Source organism: Sinocyclocheilus rhinocerous, unplaced genomic scaffold (assembly GCF_001515625.1).
Source record: "Sinocyclocheilus rhinocerous isolate Xijiao unplaced genomic scaffold, SAMN03320098_v1.1 scaffold3911, whole genome shotgun sequence".
Taxonomy (NCBI): Eukaryota; Metazoa; Chordata; class Actinopteri; order Cypriniformes; family Cyprinidae; genus Sinocyclocheilus; species Sinocyclocheilus rhinocerous.
The window spans coordinates 122,317-133,081 of record NW_015634006.1 but is presented as its reverse complement, the minus strand read 5'-3'; the positions used below and the strand labels follow the sequence as shown (position 1 = coordinate 133,081).

The following is a 10,765-nucleotide window of genomic DNA, read 5'->3' as shown; positions in this document are numbered from 1 at the left end:
ATTTAGCAGCTTCAGCAGTATTCATATGTCCCACTTGAGACCCTCTTGCATTCAATGCATCCTCGTGGGACAGACAACATTCAGGCCTTCCTGTTCTTTTCGAAAGTCAGACAAATTCATCCCCACTGTCTGTGCACAAACAGGCACATTCATCTGGCCGTCCATTGACAGAGCAAAGGGGGCAAGTGCTAATGCCAGAACAGGCTCAGGGGAGTGTTAGTCTGGACGGCCCATCCCCATCCACACCCCATGTGCTTTCACCATCAGGTAACTGGAGAGGGTGAATCTAGGCCAGCCTGGCACATTGCCGAAGTTAGGGGTGGGGGGATAGAGGGGTACAGGACCTAGGGGCCTCATTTATAAAACGTGCGTACGCACAGATTTGATTGTAGAGTGTGCGTACGCAAAAATCCACGGCAACGTTCATATTTATAAAAACGGTCTTTGACGTGGAAAAGAGCTTAGAGCCACGTCAGGGTCTGAGCAGACGTACGCAGTTTTGTTTGCCCGAGTGCTGCAGGTTTTTGGAAATATAAGCCATTCTTGCCGCTTGTAAAAGATTTGGACATTGTCAGGTGCTCTTTTATAAGTCAAGGACATTAATTAGACATTGTTTACAGGGCAGAGATCTGAAACTGTTCAGCTGCGCACAATTTCAAGATCATTGCAATTTATAGGTTTCACATCTAAAAGAGAGGCGTACCCACGTTTTCTGTGCCTACGTTCGTTCTATGAATCACACGTACGCACTTTGAGAAATGATCGTAAAATCAAATTTATGATTCTTTCTATGCAGTATTTTATAAATGAGGCCCCTGGTGTCTGTCCCCAAGAGAGTTTAGTAGGACCAGCTTGAAAAGGGAAAGCAATTTTCAGAGACCCTTCTTTCAACAATTCAGAAGTTGGGGATGAAAGCTTTTCTTTAAAGAACTGTTTCTTGGAGTAGGATAATTTGGCAAGGAAGATCGATTTGGATTATTGCTGTGTAAGTTCATGGAGAACTGACAAAATGGGCTTGTCTTAGAGCTTAGAAGCCTTCTAGCCATCCCTCATTTAAGCCATCTTTGGCTCTTCAGCCATGCAGAAGAGCAAGGCAGCACAGGTAAAAAAAAACTCTCCAGACAAAACACATCCCGTTGTTTTTCCACACTTCTGCTTTTGTTGTGTCTAGTATCTGTGCTGTTCTCAAGACCCCCTATGTCTTGAGTAGCAGCACCACTACAGAATTCATACTTGCAATCTAAGCATTCAGCTTCCAAAAACAAGCAAACAAACAAACAAAAAAAGTTCTCATCTAACTCACAGACCTTTAATGAGCCTGACCTGCAATGGCCCCACCAATAAACATCGCAGTCGCTTAATAATGGAGCACTTTTACAAAAAAAGTTTCCAGATGGAAGTCTTCACTTTTGGCTTTCAGCATGGCGACATTCATGGCTGCATCTCCCTCCAGAGCAAGAGCATGGTTATGACTCTTACATACTCTAGGGCCATGTGCATATGCTTGCTGGGCTGGCAGACGCCAGTCTCTGTGAGATTAGAGCACTAATCAGTGATGCTGAGGGTGCTGGAAAGGTTCTATCTCACAGGGAAATCACTATGAAAACCTGTCTGCTCTCTCATTCGCTCAGTGGGATGTTGCAACTCCAGCATCCAGTGGGCCTTATCTCCACAAAGCAGATTGCAGAATTTGATATGCATCTGTGAAATGGTCGGAAATGACAGTCTCCGAAAAAACTACATGATGAGTCAAATGGTGTGTCTCAACATCACCTCTCTTTTTCTTTTTCTTGCTCATCCTTTCACTCTCTCTTTCTCATTCTGATCACATTCAACATCTAATCTTTGATTCAGGAGAGAAATATAGACCAAGCAGATCATTTTCCCCAGTAAAGGAGTGTGCACAAATGAAGGCAAATACAGACAGTCAGTAGATGCACAGTGTGTGTCCATGGGTACATGTATTTGTGCATTCAAATTACTTGTAGAGCACATGAAGATTGGCATCAGTTAGATGCCATCTTTTTCTCCAACATGAACATGGTCACTGATAAGAGTTTGTCCTCGTCAGAACGACACACTAGCAGCACCACATGGCTTTATCGCAGGTTGGGAAAGTGTTATAAGGTGTTCTTGGGCCTCTATCAAAGTACTGTCTGAAATGATAAGCAATCGGAGGGTTGGGGTTATGATACGAAGTGTGCATTTGGGTGTCTGTAAGCGTGATAGTGTCTCAACCACGAAATACCTAAAACTGCACATTTATGCATGCATGTTAGGTGATACTCTCCTTAACATATTTGTGAGTTTATAGCCCAGGAAAGTAATAGTCACCCATGCACCACCTTTAGACCGACCTGAGAAAGCATATCAAAGTGCTCAGAGCCGAGATGAAAGGTAACAACACACCGAGGCCATTAGAATATGAGTCCATCATGTAGGAAGGGCAGCGTAGAAAGAAGGATGCTCCGGCAGTTTTAATTTGCTCTGCAGCATGCTCTATAAAAGGAAAAAAAAACTGTACACAACAATGGAGGGAGATAGGCTCTCCAAACAAGGCGAAACAAGATCATTTTACTACTCCCACTGCACAAGCTCCCGGAGCCACGAGCAAAGCTGCCCCGGGGTCAACTCCCAACTACCCCTACTTCAGCCATGACATCACAGGCCGCAGAGGTTGTTGAGGAGCGTGCATAATGCCATGGGTTGCACAGTGGATATGCAGCTAGAGGTCAACTATGGAAAGAGAGAGGGAGAGAGACAGACAGACAGAACTCCAAAGAAAAAGTAGAGGGCCTTTTGATTAGTTTCCTTGGCAGGAGAACAAAACTGTAAGGAATGTAGGCAAGAGGGGAGAGAGAAGTGACCGAGAGAAGAGAGGGACATAGAGAAAGAGAAGAACAGTGGAGGCTACAGGACTTGCTGAGTAAGACTGGTCTCTTGTTGATTCATTTCCTCTTGAGCTAGCTCTGATTCCCCCTTGTATAAAAGTGTTAATTTACACAATGAGAGCACATACTGGTCAACTGTTTCTACCCACAATAGAAAACCTTCAATAAATCCCTGGTTCATTGAAGCTGACTAGTAGCCCATGTTTAATGATTCAACATTAATGCAATTCTAAGGTAAGGTAGACATATTTGGTAAGGTACACAGAGCTGACTGCATTAAGAAATGTTCACGCTGCCAAAGATTTTGAGTGTCAAATTCGAGCAGCTGGAAGGCATTCCTTTGTTGAACTGTTGAGGTGACATGTGCAACAAAGACCACTGCTGATGGAACTCTTTTAAAAAGAGTGATGTGACTACTACCAATGAGAGGTAGCAAAGTTCATGTGATATGCTGCCTAATACAGTTGGGCACAACAGGAATGCTTACCAGCAACCAACAGTAGACCAACATGCCTTTCTCCAGGGATTCTCCATTGTCAGAGTGAACGCCTCATTGGAGGGGCTCAAGCATAAGGCTCAACTCAAGTTCCTCACTGGACTTAGTTAATTACTTTGGAAAGTTCAAATGAATAAATAATAGAAATAAAAGTGGTGTTGGGGAGGTAAGATTTACACGGTTTACACTTGTAGGACATGTTCATGGATCAACAGCCTTTGTACTGAAATAACTGTCTTAGTAATTAATCACTGCCCTCTGATATTAGGTCTAGGTAAGTCTTGGGGCTTGGGTTAGGGTAAGGAGCAACAATCTTACCAACCATTCATTGCACTACAGGGGTGTCCAATCTTGCTCCTGGAGGGCCATCTTCCTGCAGAGTTTAGCTTCAACCTGCTCCAACACCACTGCCTAAAAGCTTCTAGTGAGTTTAATGACATTTATTAGCGGGTTCAGATGTATTTAATGAGGGTTGGAGATAAACTCTGCGGGAAGGCGGTCCTCCAGGAGCAGGACTGGACACCCCTAGATTAGGGCTTGTGGGCTGGGATTAGGGCTGTTTGGTTTGATATGAATGTTGCTCCAGGACCAACAAAGAATGTTAATGTCCTACTTAGGTAAGTGTTGTGATGCAAAGTTGTAAAGGGTGCTGCAAGATTTGTTAACCATTTATAAATTCTTGCATTATGATTAACAGGATTAGGTGATTATGATTCACTTAAATGTTTGTTTGACAACTTGAAGATGCATGCTTGACTGCATGGTAAAAATGTATTGTCTGTTTAATAATGTGGATGAACTTTTATCCCAGATTAAAGTGCTGTTTAATCCTGACTGTGTTACTGTAAATCACTAGAAAACAACAAAATTTGAAGAAGCTCAGTTTCATTGTAATGAGGCAAATGGCAGTTGCCTGAAAGTTCTGAAAGGCCTGTAAGTAGACCAAAGATAGGAGCTTTATTCACAAATAAACTCTTTCACCTCTTACAGATTCCCACTTATACACAGCTTGGCATTGTCCCTTTCTGCTGTTCAATTCAAGCATCACATACACGCACGCACACCAATGTCAGGCCCACTTCACAGTGCGTCCTCAGCCTCCTCTGTGTGTGGCCGGGGGGCAGCGATCACTCTATTGCTGTGTAAACACTGGGACACAAGCTCACACCCTCTATCTGATTAATGGACTAAGAACATTGAACATGACAGCTAAGCCAAGCCTGCAAGATCCATCAGCATACAGTGCAAAAGCTCTGTTCTTTTCTACTACTTCTCTATATTGCTACATTGTTCTTCACAGAAACAAATTTAATTAGGGTGCTCAAGTTTTTTTTTTTTATTATACAAACTCTTAGATGAGCTAATTTAAAAATCCAGGATGATGTGTAAGAAATTACTTTGTTTTTATTTTTTGCCTTTATTAGATAGTATGTATCGGAGAGTAACCTGGAAGAAAAGTGGGAGAGAGAAAAGGGGACAGATCAGAAAGGACCACTAGCCAGGATACAAACTCTGGCCACACGAAACATAGCTGAACTGTGTGTCTCAATGCGCTGCCCATTAGGCTATCAGCTCCAACAGGACAGTTTTCAAGTTATTTTTTAACCCTCCTATAGTGCTAAGACATCAAACCCAAATTTACTCAATTTATTTAATTCTTAGATAAAGTGTTTACTCGATTCATAAATGTACCATGGATCAGAGACCCCTCTTACATATTTTTCCTGTCCTCAAAATGTACTGTTAAATTTTTTTTTTTTTAAACTGACAGTTACGCAGTTTGAGTAAAAAGAAATGATAAAGAACCTTTACATCCATTGTGTCCAGTCAATATAGAATCACTTTTGCTAAAACTTTATTCATAAATTAATTATGTATTACTTTATTTATTGACATATTTAATCAGAAATATTTTTGGATCAAATATAATTTACAGGAATAGTTTAAATATTTAAAATTACATAACAGGCCAAAGGTGAAAAGTCTCAAAAAGACCACAGTTGGAAATTATTATTTTTTTTTAATATATGCTTTTGTTTTTTTAAGCAATATTTAGGTCTAAAGAACCATATTAAAGTAGACCACATTCTGCTTCGTACAGTTTCTCTAGAACACACCGCTTTGTTTTAGTTTACCATAAACGTATTAGCATCTCATGTTACAAAATCATGTGATTATGTATTTACAGCATGTTATCATGTTAATGTCAAAGACCGTGTGTTGTTACAAACAGCCTTTCTCACTGTTTTGCTTGCTTGCACAATTGGAATGACACTGCAATGTCTAAAGATCTCGAATTGTGTTTCACAATCATGGGGGCACAATATTTTCTTCAAACGACATCTTCCAAGATCAGTTGTGGAGTAAAAAGCTAAAATGTGTGAACTGAAAGCTATTCTGTAGCGAAATGAGACATCAGTTCTGTCTTTTTTATCTCTGTCATGCTGAAAGACGATTGGGAAATTGGCTTAACAAACCAGTGGTGAATGGTAAACCCTTATTTACAGACAGGAGAAAGGGACATATGAGCAATGCAAAAGAACACAGACACATAGTCACGCATGCATTGCAGTGTTCCACTTCACCTCTCTATAGCATGCAATATATGTAGGCCTGTGTGTGTGTGTAAGCATGACATGCAGACGCCAGACTGGTCCATGTCAACAGGACCGAGGCCTTTCGACACACAAAAGCACGCAGACATTGCCTCTGCTCAGATCATGTGTCATCAACATTAATACTCTATTGTTTGAAGTGAAGGAGTTTGGCTTCAAACTTTATTTGTCATGTGACCCGAGTCAGCCCCCCCCATCCGCGAGTGCCCCTCTTCCCCCCCTCCCGCTGGCGCCTACACGGTTTGTTAGGGGCTGCCATAGGCCATCATGTGATCAGTCTGCCATTTACCAAACGCACACACACTCGCTCCCTTTGCAAATCAGAGTCCAAACACATACACACACATATCAGTCTCCCCAATTCATTTCATGTACATATTCGCTGGCACGGTGCCTGCTGCTTTCATCAGGGTTGAATCAGAGAGCTAATACTAATCACAACAATAAACGGCATTATGCTGCACACATCAGAGACCTTTCTCTCTCGCTCGCTCTTGCGCTCTCTCTCTCTCTTTCTGTCTGTTAGACACAAGGCAAAGCAGTCACACCTCAAGGCATCCGATCTCAATGCACTTACTCAACTCGCGTGTGTAAGCATGACATGCAGACGCCAGACTGGTCCATGTCAACAGGACCGAGGCCTTTCGACACACAAAAGCACGCAGACATTGCCTCTGCTCAGATCATGTGTCATCAACATTAATACTCTATTGTTTGAAGTAAAGGAGTTTGGCTTCAAACTTTATTTGTCATGTGACACCCCCCTTACACACACACACACACACACACACACACACATCCTCGAGTGCCCCACTTCCCCCCCTCCCGCTGGCGCCTACACGGTTTGTTAGGGGCTGCCATAGGCCATCATGTGATCAGACTGCCATTTACCAAATGCACACACACTCGCTCCCTTTGCAAATCAGGCTACAAACACACGTACACACATATCAGTCTCTCTTATTCATTTCATGTACATATTCGCTGGCACGGTGCCTGCTGCTTTCATCAGGGTCGAATCAGAGAGCTAATACTAATCACAACAATAAACGGCATTATGCTGCACACATCAGAGACCTTTCTCTCTGGCTCGCTCTTGCGCTCTCTCTCTCTTTCTCTCTGTTAGACACAAGGCAAAGCAGTCACACCTCAAGGCATCCGATCTCAATGCACTTACTCAACTCGCTCAGATGACAAGTTGTCGCCGTTTCATTTTTTCATGCTTCGTTTATGTTTGTTGCGGACATTGGATAGCTGGCCAATCAGAGCACACCTCGCTTTTCAGACCGATTAGTTTTGTAAAAATCGACGCGTTTCAAAAAGGCGGGGCATAGAGGAGAAACAATAATGTACAGTATGTGGAAAATAATGTGTTTTTTTAACTTTAAACCGCATAAACACATTTCATTACACCGAATACACAAAATAATGTTCTTTTTAGCAGCATCATATGACCCCTTTAAGGAACAGCATTTATCTTACAAGCAACCAACATTATAATATTTCATATGATCTTTACATTAAAACTCATTAAAATCAAGTCACATCCAAGTCTAATCAGGTTTATAAGATCTTAAACATACTTTTAAGTTTGAGGTCAGTTTTTTGTTTTTTTTAATCAATATTTTTATTTCAACAAGGAATAAAAATAAATGTATAAATTGATCAAAAGTGACAATTATAATGTACAAAATATTTATATTTCAAATAAATTATGTTCTTTGGAACTTTCTATTCATCAAAGAATCCTGAAAAACTAAATTAAATTAAATTAATTACAGTTTCAACAAAAATGTTAAGCAGCAAAACTGTTCTCAACATTGATAATAATGGGAAATGATAACTGAGCAGCAAATCAGCATATTAGAATAATGTCTGAAGGATCATGTGACACTGAAGACTAGAGTAATGCTGCTGAAAATTCAGCATTGACATCACAGGAATAAATTACATTTGAAAACATATTCAAATAGAAACAGTTATTTTAAATTGTAATAATATTTCACTTTTTCTATAAAAACAAAATGCAGTCGGGGTGAAGATATGAAACATCTAAAATCTTCTGAATGGTAGTGTACATTGCACCATTAGCCAACTAACCACCTTTACGCACTATTCATTTCCTTGGAATTATAAGGTTCTATCTGCATTCTGAGCAGTTTCGAGATATTGAGCTTCAAAGTTTTTGCATTCCATATAGTGATATGGGGAACAAGTCTCATTCATACATCAGTCCCAAAATGTACACAATTTAAAAAAAAATAAAAAAAAATCACATAATGTAAATAAGTTGTCACAGAATAAGAATATGTGAATAACTAAATTTTGACAAAAATCACAGATAGAAAAGTATAATTCCAAGGTGACGTACTAATCAACTTCACATTCACATTAGTAATTTAGCAGTTACCATTTTTTTTATCAAAACAACTTACAAATCCACAATAAACACACTACAGGGGCAATGAAGTGAAATCTAATTTTCAAACTTGATTCAAGAACTAATTATACGGTCTGTGAGTGAAAGAGTTTCAACTTCAACGTTTTGCTCAGGCCCCTAACAGAACATGACGATTACATCTCAAACAGAAGAGACATTCTGTAAATAAGTTCATTTTGTAAATGAACAACGAGGCAGAAAAGGCAGAAAGAGAAGAGCGTCACTGTGCTTTCTCTCTCCCTCATTCGCTCTCACCCTCTCTGGCAGTCTGCCAGCCACTGTAACCCAAGACGACATCGGTTTTGCCCTTCCTAGAGAATTTAGGAAGCCATTAGCAACATCAAATCATTACTCTAAGAGAGAGAAGGAGAGAGGGGAGCAGGGAGAGAAGGACGAGGGTTTGAGAAAGGAGAAGAGGATCAGGTTTCTTTGTGTTTTCATGTGGCCACTCCATTACAGTAATGTGCTGGGGCCCATTTAACTAATGCAGAAAGGCACACTGATACCCATAATAAACAGTATTACACAGTGAATTAGAGCCTGGGACGGCACAAACAGAGACAAGCACCCTGTTCCTACGATTACACACACACACACACACACACACACACACTTATGTTCTCCATTCGAGTTTGCAGTTTGTCATGATCCAGTGTGGCGCATAAAACGGCATCTTTCTCAGAGTTCATTTCTGGTGTGTTTACAAAAGTGAATAAGCTTGTAGAGCTCTCTATACGGGCTTCTTCTAATCATGGTTTATATGAAATGATATTTAGAGACATGCTCTTCTCCTTGGCAAAGCAATCAAGCCGTAATTGAATCACTTATTTCGCATATGCAATCTAGATTTCAAAAAGACGTCAAGGCGACGCAAACGTCAAAAAATAACTGCCTTGTGTTCAAAAAGACTTCTGATGAGAGATCAAACGCAATGACACACATATACACAACATTATAACACACACACTAAAACTGTAAAACATCCAGATACAGGCCTGTGAACGCAACAACTAACAGGGAAGAAAAATCGATTCTCTTTGATTCCTCCCAGATAGGAATGAGATTGAATGGAAAGAAAATGGAGACTTTTCTTCTAAGATTTCAGAATACAGTGTCAGATATAAATATGATAGGTGATAGGTGACACACACACACGCACGCACGCACGCACACACACACACACACACACACACACACAACATAACATTCTGCAATAAAAAGTCATAGATGCTTCATGAAACATAACTGAGATTTCAATTAAATCTCAACTTCTGAGCAGTTTATTTATTTTTTTTCCTTCTGGGAAGCATTAACTATCTGCAGAGGCCTGCTGAAATAATGTGACATCTTCTAAGCACACAGACTAACAAGGGCGATCAGTGAGACATTTCAGTTCCATGTGTAAAGCTGCATATAGCATACGGCTTGCCTTGTTCTCTCTTTCTCTGTATCTAGTGAAGCCACTGTCACCCTGACGTTAATCCAGTTCAAATGTAAACAGGCTTAGGTCTTCATTCCACACTTAAACCATATCAGATGTATCAAAGCGAGAGCTCAATGGCGTCCTTGGCTACAGCGGGGTCACGCTGCGGCCACACGGGGCCACACACCCAACTCAATTAACCTTAGAGCCAGGCAGTCTGTCTGTCCAACACTCACTGTGCATTCTTATTGTAATACAAAAGTGTCAATAATGCCCCGTCCTGGGAACAGTCCTTATCTGATGCCACACAATCCCCCCAGGACAATCCCTCCCAGCCAAGCCAAGCCAAGCTTAGTGACTATACGTATAATCACTGCACATTCCCACACAAACACACATTTGATTAATACATGTGTCTTTGAATTTTGCATGTACATATGGGTGAATCTCACATGTCAAAAACATGTCTGGGTCAGACTACACCCCACAATCCATAAATAAACTGAAATATGATTCAGATAGGCAAGTAAGTGCATAAGTAATTAAGTAAGTAAGTAAACAAACAAACAAACAAACAAACAAGCAAGCTAGCAAGCTTTTTAGGACCATTCATGTTTTACCTTAATTTCCAACTTGGTCTCATAAAAATACGTACCTCTGGGTACTTTTCTGCAACACCGTTTTTACGTACCTTACTGCACGTTTCGCTGCAGTTTCATAGAGAAATGTCCACTGAGTGGCACTAAAACACGGGTTCAATACGTGAACCCTGGCACATTTTTATTACGTTGATATATAGGTACGTATTGCTGTGTTTTTATTACGTCGCTTCAGGTACATATTGCGGCGGTTCAGAATTCAAATATCCGGGGACTGTCGCTAAAAGTTAAAGGGGTCATC

General features: G+C 40.7%; 1 long non-coding RNA gene across 1 annotated transcript in view; it reads left to right on the top strand.

The window, feature by feature from the left end:
* The first annotated feature begins 8,063 nt into the window (after positions 1-8,063).
* The window catches only part of LOC107744855 (uncharacterized), a 6,637-nt gene continuing 3,935 nt past the window's right edge, over positions 8,064-10,765 (top strand). Inside the window, exons 1-2 of the long non-coding RNA XR_001640531.1 lie at positions 8,064-8,074; positions 10,587-10,592. This is a non-coding gene — a long non-coding RNA (uncharacterized LOC107744855). The remainder of the gene's footprint in view (positions 8,075-10,586; positions 10,593-10,765) is intronic.